This window comes from Capricornis sumatraensis, chromosome 15 (genome assembly GCF_032405125.1).
Source record: "Capricornis sumatraensis isolate serow.1 chromosome 15, serow.2, whole genome shotgun sequence".
Classification (NCBI taxonomy): Eukaryota; Metazoa; Chordata; class Mammalia; order Artiodactyla; family Bovidae; genus Capricornis; species Capricornis sumatraensis.
Genome location: NC_091083.1, coordinates 6023807 through 6038586, shown reverse-complemented (window position 1 = coordinate 6038586; position 14780 = coordinate 6023807). Strand labels below are relative to the sequence as shown.

At 40.8% G+C, this 14780-nt stretch overlaps 1 protein-coding gene across 4 annotated transcripts in view; it reads right to left on the bottom strand.

Annotated features, from left to right (window-relative positions):
- Positions 1-14780, bottom strand: part of PLCB4 (phospholipase C beta 4) — a 187734-nt gene that overhangs the window by 47930 nt on the left and 125024 nt on the right. The window lies entirely within an intron of this gene.

The following is a 14780-nucleotide window of genomic DNA, read 5'->3' as shown; positions in this document are numbered from 1 at the left end:
AAATGTATAGAACAAAAAGTAAACATCTTCTCTCCCACCCATTCCACATCCAGCAGGTAACTACTGCTATCCATCTCTTATATCTTTCTATCTTTTAAAAGGCCTCAAATGGGTTCATAGTAGTTTTTTTCTTTTTTCCTAGAAATGCTATTTTTAACATTTTAAAGTGTTAATGTGGTTCACATCAACATTTCTGCTCCATTTCAGCTCCTTCACTGCCTGAGGTGGGGGCAGGGGCTGCTTCAGCTGCTCGGCCCTCATTTTCTCTGTGATGACCAAGGTGTAAAAGTATGTGCTGCACCAAACTTGAAACTTCACGTTATCCTTATTTTTCTTCATTTTTCTTTAAAGAACTTTTTACTCTTTGAAAATTTTTATTTATTTTTAATTGAAGGGTAATTGCTTTACGGGTTCAGTTTTTTATACCTGGTTTTTGTTTAACTTCACATATCTTAAAAACACTTCCATATCATCAGTACAGGTCTCCTACATTATTTTTAAGGGCTACCTAAATATTCCATATGTTGATTGGCCATAACTTGCCTAACTAGCTTCTTCTTGATGGACTACTCTCTTACTTCCAGTTCAATGACGTTATAAACAGTACTCCAGGGAATGTCTGTGAACATGTCATAGTATATTTTTGCCTATGCTCATAGGATAAGTTTCTGGAAGTCAGAATGATGCATAAAGGTATTTGTCCTTTTGGGAGTCCTTGCCAAATTGCTCTTCATGGAATTTTTTTCTCCTGTCAGGGGTGGATAAGAAGGCTTGATTCTAATTATTACTCATAGTCCCTGAGAAATCTTTGACTTATAATGGGGAATATCGACAAATTAGCCCTTAAAGCTTGCTCAGGAAAAATCACAGAAGTTTTTGGAAGTTAATGTTCTAGGAATGTATGTTGGTGGTACTAGTGGTAAAGAATGTGCCTGTCAATGTAGGAGACACTAGAGACGTGGGTTCAATCCCTGGGTTGGGAAGATACCCTGAAGAAGGAAATGGCAATCTAATTCAATATTCTTGCCTGGAAAATTCCAAGGACAGAGGAGACTGGCAGGCTACAGGCCAAGGGGTTGCAAAGAGTCAGACATGACTGAACACAGAGGACAGGACTCTTTTATCACGGAAATTTTCCAACATGTGCAAAAATAGACAAATAGAGTAACTCCCCATATATTGATGATGAAGTCCCAACAACTACGAACAGTTTGCCTTACTTCCTTTCTCTAAAATTCCCTTTTTTCCTTTCTCTCTTTTTTCTCTGCTGAAATATTTTAAGGTAAATTCCAGACTCCTAAGTATTTATGTATCTCTAAATAAGAAGGGAGATTTTTTCAGGGCTAACCTTACCAGTATGAACAAAATTGGCACTAATTCCTTACTGTGATATAATACATGGCCTATCTAACAGGAAAGACCCCAATACTGGGAAAGACAGAATGCAAAAGGAGAAGGGGGTGGCAGAGGGTGGGATAGTTAGATAGCATCACCAACTCAATGGACATGAATTTGAGCAAACTCCAGAAGACCGTGGAAGACTGAGAGAGCTGGTGTGCTGCAGTCCATGGGGTCGCAAAGAGTTGGACTTAGCGAATGAACAACAAAAATTCCCCTTATTTACAATTAGCTTGTTTCAATCAAGATACAAAATCTATACGATGTCTCTGATACCTATGTGTCTTAAATGTTTTTTTTAACCTAGAAAAGATCCTTCTACAATTTATTGTTCTTAATGCATAGACTTGTGGAGGAGACAGGTCAGGTATCCTATAAAATGTCCCATGTTCCAATACTTTCTTGTGTGTCACTTAGCTCTATGGCATGACTTTTTCTCAACTTTTTCATGACGGTTCAGGAGGTGCTATGACCTCAGATAGATTGTTTGGAGGCAGAGAGAGCCTGGTTGCTTGTTGTGCTGCTAAACTCACCGAGGACTGACTCACAGATGCCTCCTCTTTCCACCCGTCCACACTCCCAGGGGGCAAAGCAGAGCACAGACAGTCCCCCTGAACTTGCCCACCTTTCCTTTGAGAAGATCTATATGACGTGGTCTCCCCATACGTTCCCATGTTGGACCAACTTTGCCTTGGCTTCCCACCAGCACGTTTTAATGGATGACCCATGCGACTGGCTTGTTAAATATAAATACTTGCTTATTGTTAATGATATACAATCAATATATCAATATCATTGAAGAAAGGATATGACATTTTTGAAGGGCAACTCATAGTCCTTCCAGTACTAATAACAAATAATTCTTTAATCACTTAGAGCTACATACAAAACTAATAAAACAAATTATTAAAGAATGAAATGATCCATAATTCTTCCATCCTAACCAAGCTTCTTTCCTTTTTGTGAAATTTTTCCATATGAATACATATTTTACATGGTTTAGTTAACACTGTATAATCTGCTAAGAGTTGGTTCTTTGAAAAGATGAACAAAATAAACCTTAGCCAGACTCACAAGAAAAGAAAGAGTGATAATTTTAAAAAAAAGAACAATAAAATCAGAAATGAAAGAAGAGAAGTTATAACTGACACCACAGAAATACAAAAGATCGTAAGAAATTACTATGGACACCTATACACCAATAAAATGGACAACCATTATATACCAATAAAATGGACAACCTAGATTTCTTTGGGCTCCAAAATCACTGCAGATGGTGACTGCAGCCATGAAATTAAAAGATGCTTACTCCTTGGAAGAAAAGTTATGACCAACATAGATAGCATATTGAAAAGCAGAGACATTACTTTGCCAACTAAGGTCCATCTAGTCAAAGCTATGGTTTTTCCAGTAGTCATGTATGGAGGTGAGAGTTGGACTGTGAAGAAGGCTGAGTGCCGAAGAATTGATGCTTTTGAACTGTGGTGATGGAGAAGACTCTTGAGAGTCCCTTGGACTTCAAGGAGATCCAACCAGTCCATTCTGAAGGAGATCAGCCCTGGGTGTTTTTTGGAAGGAATGATGCTAAAGTGGAAACTCCAGTACTTTGGCCACCTCATGCGAAGAGTTGACTCATTGGAAAAGACTCTGATGCTGGGAGGGATTGGGGGCAGGAGGAAAAGGGGATGACAGAGGATGAGATGGCTGGATGGCATCACGGACTTGATGGACGTGAGTCTGAGTGAACTCCGGGAGTTGGTGATGTGTTGGCCTGGTGTGCTGCGATTCATGGGGTCGCAAAGAGTCAGACACGACTGAGCGACTGAACTGAACTGAGAAGAAATGAATAAATCTCCAGAAATGTGCAAACTCAAGACCGAATACAAAAGAAATAAAAAATGTAAACAAACCAATTACTTGCAATGAAATCAGTAACAATAATAATAAAAAGAAACTCCATACAAACTAAAGTCTAGGACCAGAGGGCTTCATGGTTGAATTCTACCAAACATTTAGAGAAGAGTTAACACCTGTTTTTCTCAAACTAGCCAACAAATTTCAGAGGGAAGAATATTTCTGAACTCATTCTACAAGGCCAGCCTCACCCTGATACCAAAACCAGACAGAGAATCACACAAAAAAGGAGATCATAGGCCAGTATCACTGATGAACATAGATACAAAAATCTTCAAGAAAATATTAGCAAATCAAATTCAACAATGCACTAAAAAGATCATATACCATGATCATTAGGATTTATGCCAGTGATGCAAAGATGGCTCAATATCTGCAAATCAGCATGATGGATTACATTAACAACCTGAAGAAGAAAAGTAACATAATCATTTCAATAGATGCAGAACTTGTCACAAAATTCAATGTCCACTTATGATTCTATTAGCTAATAGAGTCTTTGCACATGTAATCAGTTAAGGACTGAGATGAGACCATTCTGGATTAGGGTTGGTCCTAAATCCCATGACTAGGATATTTATAAGAAGAGAACAGGACACACAGAGATTTAAAGAAAGGCCAGGTTTTGGTAGAGGCAGACTGCAGCAATCAGGAGATGCTGTGAAGAGAAAAGGAAGGATGTTTTCAAGTCTCGAGGGAGCATGGCCTTGCCAGGTCCTTGGTTTCAAACTTCTAGCTTCCAGAACTGTGAGAGAATAAGTTTCTATTCTTTCAAGTCTATCAGTTTGTGGTAAATCTGTTTACCAACAGGACTGAGAAATAAAAATTCTGCTACTTAAATTCTTGGGTATCCATCTTTCATGTGTGCTTAAGCTCACAAAGCTTTATCATTGTTAAGGAGGCCCCATCAGCCCCTGGACATTCACAGGTCAGGATGTGAGTCCCTCCTGGGGAAAGTGAATTTAAATCCTGCGGTATTCTTCCTGTTTGCCGTGGCAATGTCTTGACCTCAGCCTGGAGGACTGATTCTGACCTCAGTTCAGTTCAGTTCAGTTGCTCAGTCATGTCCGACTCTTTGTGACCATGAATCGCAACATGCCAGGCCTCCCTGTCCATCACCAACTCCCAGAGTTCACTCAGACTCACGTCCATCGAGTCGGTGATGCCATCCAGCAATCTCATCCTCTGTCGTCTCCTTCTCCTCCTGCCCCCAATCCCTCCGAGCATCAGAGTCTTTTCCAATGAGTCAACTCCTCGCATGAGGTGGCCAAAGTAACTTAAGTTTAAGCGTTAGCATCATTCCTTCCAAAGAAATCCCGGGGCTGATTTCCTTCAGAATGGACTGGTTGGATCTCCTTGCAGTCCAAGGGACTCTTCTCAAGAGTCTTCTCCAACACCACAGTGCAAAAGCATCAATTCTTTGGTGCTCAGCTTTCTTCACAGTCCAACTCTCACATACATACATGACCACTGGAAAAACCATATCCTTGACTAGACGGACCTTTGTTGGCAAAGTAATGTCTCTGCTTTTCAATATGCTATCTAGGTTGGTCATGACTTTCCTGACATAGACTTATATAAAATATAGCTATAAAACATTCTGTAAATGAAGTTGCATATTGTTTTGTACTAATGGACAAGCTGACTGAGAGGCCCTTATCCACCATCTGCTGTACAATTATGTAGAAGTAGCCTCAATTACACAACAAAATAAGATGCTTCAGATTCACCCATTAGTTGGATGAATATCATTACTTAAATCTATCTTCTATTACCAGTATTAACAAGTCTAGAAACTGCTGGGAAGTTATATTTCCAGATCCTGAAACTCTGCTTTATCATTGGAGATATAATGAGATATCTTATTTGCAGTTACACATTCATTAAAAAAATAGACAACATGCAATATAATAGAATTCAATAATAAATTCAGTTTAATAGTATTCTTTGGTTTCCCTGGTGGCTCAGACAATAAAGAATCTGCCTACAAAGTGGGAGACCTGGGTCAATTTCTGGGTTGGGAAGATCCCCTGGAGAAGGGCATGGCAAGCCACTCCAGAATTCTTGCCTGGAGAATCCCATGTACAGAGGAGCTTGGCAGGCTATGGTCCATGGCGTCACAAAGAGTCGGACACCACTGAACATGCTGCTGCTGCTGCTAAGTCACTTCAGTCATGTCCGACTCTGTGTGACCCCATAGACGGCAGCCCACCAGGCTTCCCCGTCCCTGGGATTCTCCAGGCAAGAACACTGGAGTCGGTTGCCATTTCCTTCTCCAATGCATGATGACTAAGCACAATAGTGTTCGTGGTCAAAGGGCAACAAAATTACACAAAGTGTATATAAGGCTTGTTCAAATTCAATCACAAGACACAAAAAGGAGATTAAAAAAGGGCTGAATGTTTGAACCAGGCTTAGATTAGCAGGTTATTTGAAACAGGTGATCATTCCTGGCAGTTTTGAATTGTGAATTACATTCTTCTGTAACACATAATTTTGCCATATGGTGGCAGGTGGCAGAAGCAGCTACTGCATACCTGGAACAGTTCCGCCAAAATTATCCGACCAAGGACAAAAGGGCTCAGGATTAGGGAGCCAGTGCCTGTCCTACCCACTTTTAGATGATTTTTCTATTGTATCTCAGTTTCTCCTCTGACCAGCGACATATACATTTGAGTTTTAAATATATACTTTGTATACACACATATGTACAGGCACATAAAAATCAGTTTACTTCTTTGAGAGGCAATATATATGCATATATTATGTACATTCAAATATATAATTGATTTTTATACTGCCTATCAAAGAAACTGATTTTAATAACCACATTTAAGATGATGTATAACCAGAAAGTGAGAAGCCATGCCTCAAATATATCATACTTGTATAGCCTTGCATAACTCTGAAAATGTTATTCATTTTTTCCTTGCCTCAGCCTGGAAAAAAATTATTTCAGGAAGCAGTTAAACAAATCTGGCATATTCTTGGCCAGAGTGCTACATGTTCTTGGTCAAAGTGTTGCATATTCAAGTAAACTTGGAATCTTTCTTTGGTGCCAATCTGACATTTCACAGGGCGTCAGCCCTCACATCGGAGGAACACTGTGCCTGGCTACCCCACTGTGTAGTTCAGTGCTCCACAGGACAAACCAGTGTAGCAAGAATTAATTTTAAATGTGGATTAACAATGACGGACTGTGAATAGGTTTGTCTAAGGACCAGCCACACTGAACATTTAACAGGGAAGGGCTGTATGCACACAAAGTTATAACTGTATAAACCCACAAGAGTGAGCTAAAATTTCCCTGATACTTAGCTCTGGAACCTTTCTTTTTAAAAAGAAATCAATCTGCCTTTTCTCACTTGCTCCTTTCTTCTGGTCTTAACGGAAGTCTCATTTGTATTTTTTAAAAATACCAGCTATTTTGGGGTTTAGGGCCATTTCCATCCCCTTCATGGGTCACAGCCTGGTGTGGCAAAGGGACTTGAGTAGCTCAAGGAAGCTACGAGCCAAGTCACGCAGGGGCACCCATGCTAGATGGGTCATGGTGAAGAGTTCTGACAACTGTGGTCCACTGGAGGACGAAATGGCAAACCACTCTAGACTTTTTGCCATGAGAACTCCATGAAGAGTACAAAATGGCAAAAAGACATGACACTGGAAGATGAGCTCCCCATGTCAGAAGGTGTCCAGTATGCTACTGGGGAAGAGCAGAGGGCTACTACTAATAGCTCCAGAAAGAATGAAGTGCCCAGGCCAAAGTGGACATGATGCCCAGTTGTGGATGTGGCTGGTGATGAAAGTCAAGTCTGAAGCTGTGAAAAACAATATTGCATAGGAACCTGGAATGTTAGTAAATTGCACATGGTCAAGCAGGACTTGTGCAATTTATCGCAGGCGTGCTGCGATTCATGGGGTCGCAGAGTCAGACACGGCTGAGAGACTGAACTGAACTGAAGCAGGACACGGCAAGACTGAACACTGATATCTTAAGGACTTGGTAAACTCAAATCAATTGGAATGCGTGAATTTAATTCAGAGGATCATTATACCTACTACTGGAATGGGTGAATTTAATTCAGATGACCATTATATCTACTACTGTGGGCAAGAATTCCTTAGAGGAAATGGAGTAGCCACCATAGTCAACAAAAGAGTCTGAAATGCAGTACTTGGGTGCAATCTCAAAAATGACAGAATGATCTCCTTTCCAAGGCAAACCATTCAATATCACAGTAATCCAAGTCTATGCTCCCACCACTGATGCTGAAGAAGCTGAGGTTGACTGGTTCTATAAAGACCTACACACCTTCTAGAATTAACAGCCAAAAAAGATGTCCTTTTCATCATAGGGGACTGGAATGCAAAAGTAGGAAGTCAAGAGATACCCAGAGGAACAGGCAAGTTTGCCCTTGGAGTACAGAGTGAAGCAGGGCAAAGGCTAACGGAGTTTTGTCAAGAGAACATGCTGGTCATAGCAAACAACCTTTTCCAACAACACAAGAGATGACTCTACACATGGACATCACCAGATGGTCACTTTAGTACTAAAATCTGATTGACTATGTTCTTTGCAGCCAAAGATGGAGAAGCTCTATACATACAGTAAAAACAAGATCTGGAGCTGACTGTGTCTCAGATCATGTGCACCTTATTGCAAAATTCAAGCTTAATTTGAAGAAAGTAGGGAAAACCACTTGGCCACTCAGGTATGACCTAAATCAAATCCCATATGATTATACAGTGGAGATAATGAATGGATTCAGGGGATTAGATTTGGTAGACAGAGTGCCTGAAGAACTATGAGTCAAGGCTTGTAACATTCTACAGGATGTGGTGACCAAAACCATCCCCAAGAATAAGAAATGAAAGAAGGCAAAGTGGTTGTCCGAGGAGGCTTTACAAATAGCTGAGGAAAGAAGAGAAGCAAAAGGGAAGGGAGAAAGGGAAGAAGATATATCCATCTGAATGCAGAGTTTCAGAAAATAGCAAGGAGAGATAAAGTATTTTAAAGTGAACAATGCAAAGAAATAGAATGGGAAAGATTAGAGATCTCTTCAAGAAAATTAGAGATACCAAGGGAATATTTCATGCAAGGATGGGGACAATAAAGGACAGAGATGGTAGGGACCTAACAGAAGCAGAAGAGATTAAGAAAAGGTGGCAAGAATACACAGAAGGACAATACAAAGTAAGTCTTACTGACCTAGATAACCACGACAGTGTGATCACTCACCTAGAGCCAGACATCCTGGACTGTGAAGTCAAGTGAGTCTTAGGAAGCATTACTAATAATATGAACAAAGCTAGTGGGGGTGATAGAATTCCAGCTGAGCTATTTCAAATCCTAAAAGATGATGCTGTTAAAGTCCTGTACTCAGTATGCCAGGAAATTTGGAAAACTCAGCAGTGGCCAAAGGACTGGAAAAGGTCAGTTTTCATTCCAATCACAAAGAAGGGTAATGCTAAAGAATGCTGAAACTACTGGACAATTGCACTCATTTCACTTGCTCATACTATGCTCAAAATCCTTCAAGCTAGGCTTCAACAGTACGTTAACCGAGAACTTCTAGATGTACAGTTTAGAAGAGAAGAACCAGAGATACAAATTGCCAACATCCACTGGATCATAGAGAAAGCAAAGGAATTCCAGAAAAATGTCTACTTCCGCTTCATTGACTACAGTAAAGCCTTTGACTGTGTGGGTTACAACAAACTGTGGAAAATGTTTAAAGAGATGGGAATACCAGACCACATTACTTGTCTTCTGAGAAACGTGTATGCAGGTAAAGACACAACAGTTAGAAGCAGACATGGAATAATGGACTAGTTCAAAATTGGGAAAGGAGTATGACAAGGCTATATATTGTTACCCTGCTTAATTTCTATGCAGAATACATCATACAAAATGCCAGGCTGGATGAATCACAAACTGGAAACAAGATTTCCAAGAGCCATATCAACAACCTCAGATATGCAGATGATACCATTCTAATGGCAGAAAGTAAAGGAACTAAAGAGCCTTTTGATGAGGGGGAAAGAAGTGGGGAATAAAGCTGGCTTAAAACTCAGCATTCAAAAAAGTAAGATCATGGCATCCAGTCCCATCACTTCATGGCAAATAGATGGGGAAAAAGTGGAAACAGCAACAGATTTTATTTTCTTGAGCTCCAAAATCACTGTAGATGGTGACTGTAGCCATGAAATTAAAAGATGCTTGCTTGTTCCTTGGAAGGAAAGCTATCACAAACCTGGACAGAGTATTAAAAAGCAGATATCACTTTGCTGACAAAGGTCCATATAATCAAAGTATTGTTTTACCAGCAGACATGTATGGATATGAGTCAGACTATAAAGAAGGCTGAGTGCCGAAGAACTGATGGTTTCGAATTGTGGTGTTGGAGGTGATTCTTGAGAGTCCCTTGGACTGCAAGGGGATCAAACCAGTCAATCCTAAAGGAAATCAACCATGAATATTCACTGGAAGGACAGATGCTGAAGGTGATGCTCCAGCCCTTTGGCCACCTGATGCATAGAGCTGACTCGTTGGAAAAGTCCCTGATGCTGGGAAAGATTGAAGGCAACAGGAGAAGCAGGTGGCAGAGGATGAGATGGTAGATAACATCACTGACATGCATTTGAACAAACTCTGGGAGATGGTGGAGGACAGAGGAGCGTGGCATGCTACAACTCATAGGGTCACAAAGAGTCATCACAATTTAGTGCCTGAAAAACAACAACAATCTAGACCTTTAAATACATATGCAGATGGTGACTGCAGCCATGAAATTAAAAGACGCTTACTCCTTGGAAGAAAAGTTATGACCAACCTAGATAGCATATTCAAAAGCAGAGACATTACTTTGCCAACTACGGTCCGTCTAGTCAAGGCTATGGTTTTTCCAGTGGTCATGTATGGATGTGACAGTTGGACTGTGAAGAAGGCTGAGCACTGAAGAACTGATGCTTTTGAACTGTGGTGTTGGAGAAGACTCCTGAGAGTCCCTTAGACTGCAAGGAGATCCAACCAGTCCATTCTGAAGGAGATCAGCCCTGGGATTTCTTTGGAAGGAATGATGCTAAAGCTGAAACTCCAGTACTTTTGCCACCTCATGCGAAGAGTTGACTCATTGGAAAAGACTCTGATGCTGGGAGGGATAGGGGGCAGGAGAAGGGGACGACCGAGGATGAGATGGCTGGATGGCATCACGGACTCGATGGCTGTGAGTCTAAGTGAACTCCGGGAGTTGATGATGGACAGGGAGGCCTGGTGTGCTGCGATTCATGGGGTCTCAAAGAGTTGGACACAACTGAGAGACTGAACTGAACTGAACTGAACACTTCTTGATGCAACAAATCCACTTGAAAGAATTCATCTGTAGGAAGTAATCACTAATATTTCCAAAGCTTTACATTTAGGGTTATTAGATGCAATCCTGTTCATAAGAAAGAAAAGTAGAATTAACTTCAATACATCAATAGATGATAAATTATAGCATACATAAAATGGAATCTCAAGCAGACAATAAAAATGTCAAGAAATGGGAAAAATACTCTAAAAATTATGAAAAGAATTGACTCTGAAATATGAATGTAAATGAGACACCACAGTAAGATCCAATTTTATTAAAAAGTAAAGAGAATAATGAGATAGGAAGTAGAGACCCATATGGTAACAGAGTTCATTCTGGGCATTGGATGAATGACCCTTTTAAAATTTTTATGTCATCAGAATTTTTTTCTGATATGTAGCTACTTTGCTTTTTACAGAGTAAAACCTGCTAAACATATTAGTAGAATAAATGAAAGCATCCATATTTTCTTTCTTTAGCTACATAAAAATCTGGAGATGTTTATCGACCACTTTCTTTTTTTCCCCCAGAAACTGCTGAAGTGCAATGGTGCAGAATTTCATTTTGAACTTTTTCCTATAGAATCAACAAAGACTGTAAATGTTCTAGTGAACAGGCGGTCTATTGATCACCTGGTGTGCTGGTTCAGCACATTAATGTTCAGACATGGATGTGGGAGGTTAGGTAAGCACATGAAATATAAACACACTGTGGGAATCAAGAGGCTGTCAAGAAGACTGGAAATTTGGAAAAAGTTCTCATATTCTTATTTTGTTATTTTCAGGTAAGTTCCTTAAATAAACCCTCAGAATGTCTGTCCTTGGTTTCTTCACATATGTGAGAAATGGCCAGAGAATTCTGAATAAACAGTCTTTGAACATCAAATCTGAGGCTAAGACATCAACTGCATCAACTGCAGAATCCCTTCACAGATAATGTCATACAGAAATTTCAATTGCTTTTGAGAGAAATGCTACAATGATACCTTAGGAAAGAACAGTTATAAGACTATTTTTAAAGATGTCAATCAATACTTATAAATATTGACAGTAGCCATAAACTACATGATAAACACAGATATTCCTTCAGCATACACCTGCATATGCTCACATTTACTCTAAACAATTTCACATTTCTGGACCCCATTTTTGTAAAGCGCTTGGCACAAAGCAGGAGCTCTAAAAACTGTATCTTTCCCTTTCCTATTCGAATAGCCCATTTCCCTAGAATGAGTTAGAGTTTCATTTGAAAAGTAACATGTGTAAAGGCAAAACCTTTGTCTTCCAATACATTTATTTATATAACTATCTTTAAAATGCACTAGGTATTACGCACCACTGCTTTCTAAGTGAAAATATGTGGAACAAGACTGAATCCATCTGCTGATGCCCCGTGGCCATCACATGCTCCTCAACACCCACACAGGTCCTATGTCTCTTTTCTGCCCTGCTCACCCGGCCCACAGCACCCCATCCCAGCGTCTGCCTCGTGCTCATAACTGTTACTCTGTGTTGTGACCTGTAATAGGCTTCCTTTTTTGAGAAAAAAACAAAGGGAAAGAGGAAGGAATCTTTACTCTCAATTTTGCAATTGAAAAATCCTCATGGCTGACTTTACTTTTGGAACCCACAATTGGGTTGTTAATGTTGAGTATTAGTTGCAGAAACTCTGTCCTCCAGAGAAGACTGCATTATTAAAAACACAAAACAAAATCACCCAAAGCTCCTCAAACTAGAACAGCACAGAAACTGAGCTGCATTTGGAGCCACACACTCCTGTGCACACACATGGCAGGCATGCCCTGCTGTGTCATACACTGTGATGATAAGCACACATCACAGGAGGCTGTGAGGGAAACAATACCAGTACCTTTACAGGCCAGAAGATGGGGTGGGGGGTGTTGATAGGTGATAACACTATCTCAAGGTAACCTGGCTAGCAGTGGAGAGTCAGGACTTGAACCCTTGTTAATTTGATGTACTTTGCTGTACTATTGTTTTCTTATGATTCAATGAACTCTGAGAATATAGAGGATCTTTGTTTACCTTTAATGTTCTTGGCTCAGTTGGGGGTTATAAACAGTTAATATGTGGGTTTACCAGAATCCTGTGACTTGGGGCTTCCCTGAGACCTCAGCTGGTAAAGAATCCACCTGCAATGTGGGATACCTGGGTTCAATCCCTGGGTTGGGAAGATCTGCTGGAGAAGGGATCTAAAGCACTCCAGTATTCTTGGGCTTCCCTGGTGGCTCAGCTGGTAAAGAATCAGCCTGCAATGTGGGAGACCTGGTTTGATCTCTGGGTTGGGAAGATCCCCTGGAGAAGGGAAAGGCTGCCCACTCCAGTATTCTCGCCTGGAGAATTCCATAGACTACCATCCATGGGATCGTGAAGAATCAGACATGATTGAGCAATCTTCACTTTCACTTTAAGACTTTGTCCAACTTTGATTCCTCCCATTGACGACTTTGGGCTTCCCCAATAGCTCAGTTGGTAAGGAATCCACCTGCAATGCAGGAGATCCCTGTTCAATTCCTGGGTTGGAAAGATTTGCTGGAGAATGGACAGGCTATCCAATCCAGTATTCTTAGGCCTCCCTGGGGTCTCAGCTGGTAAAAAATCTGCCTGCAATGTGGGAGACCTGGGTTTGATCCCTGGGTTGGGAAGATCCCCTCGAGAAGGGAAAGGCTACCCACTCCAGTATTCTGGCCTGGGGTATTCCATGGGGTCCATGGGGTCACATGGAGAAGTCCATGGGGTCACAAAGAGTCAGACATTACTGAGTGATTTTCACTTTAAATTTCATTGATGTCTTTGGTAGAACCAAAGGTGGTCTTCTATGGACTGATGACTGGGAATTTTTTGTGAAATTGAACTCCCCTGTAGATTCTGGGGGAAAGTCCAGGAATGTTGATAATGGAGTTCAATTTAAACCTTTTAGTGAAACCAACTGACGTCTATGGCTCTACATTATTCACACCTTTCCTCCTTTGAATGATGGTAGAAATGCATTCTTCACAAACATATATGTGAAACATATATGTGAAAATTGAAAAAATGTAGAATGACAGCATTTTTAAATAAAGAATTTTAAAGATAATCTCAGTTCAGTTCAGTTCAGTCGCTCAGTCATGTCCGACTCCTTCCGACCCCATGAACTGCAGCACACCAGGCCTCCCTGTCCATCATCAACTCCCAGAGTTCATTCAGACTCACAGCCATTGAGTCAGTGATGCCATCCAGCCATCTCATCCTCGGTCGTCCCCTTCTCCTCCTGCCCCCAGTCCCTCCCAGCATCAGGGTCTTTTCCAATGAGTCAACTCTTCGCATGAGGTGGCAAAAGTACTGGAGTTTCAGCTTTAGCATCATTCCTTCCGAAGAAATCCCAGGGCTGATCTCCTTCAGAATGGACTGGTTGGATCTCCTTGCAGTCCAAGGGACCCTCCAGAGTCTTCTCCAATACCACAGTTCAAAAGCATCAATTCTTTAGCACTCAGCTTTCTTCACAGTCCAATTCTCACATCCATACATGACCACTGGAAAAACCATAGCCTTGACTAGATGGACCTTAGTCAGCAAAGTAATGTCTCTGCTTTTCAATATGCTATCTAGGTTGGTCATAACTTTCCTTCCAAGGAGTAAGCGTCTTTTAATTTCATGGGTGCAATCACCATCTGCAGTGATTTGGGAGCCCAAAAAATAAAGTCTAACACTGTTTCCACTGTTTCCTACATCTATTTCCCATGAAGTAATGGGACCAGATGCCATGATCTTCGTTTTCTGAATGTTGAGCTTTAAGCCAACTTTTTCGCTCTACTCTTTCAATTTCATCGAGAGGCTTTTTAGCTCCTCTTCACTTTCTGCCATAGGGGTGGTGTCATCTGCATATCTGAGGTTATTGATATTCTTCCTGGCAATCTTGATTCCAGCTTGTGCTTCTTCCAGCCCAGTGTTTCTCATGATGTACTCTGCATAGAAGTTAAATAAACAGGGTGACAATATACAGCCTTGACGTACTCCTTTTCCTATTTGGAACTAGTTTCTTGTTCCATGTCCAGTTCTAACTGCTGCTTCCTGAACCTGCATATAGGTTTCTCAAGAGGCAGGTCAGGTG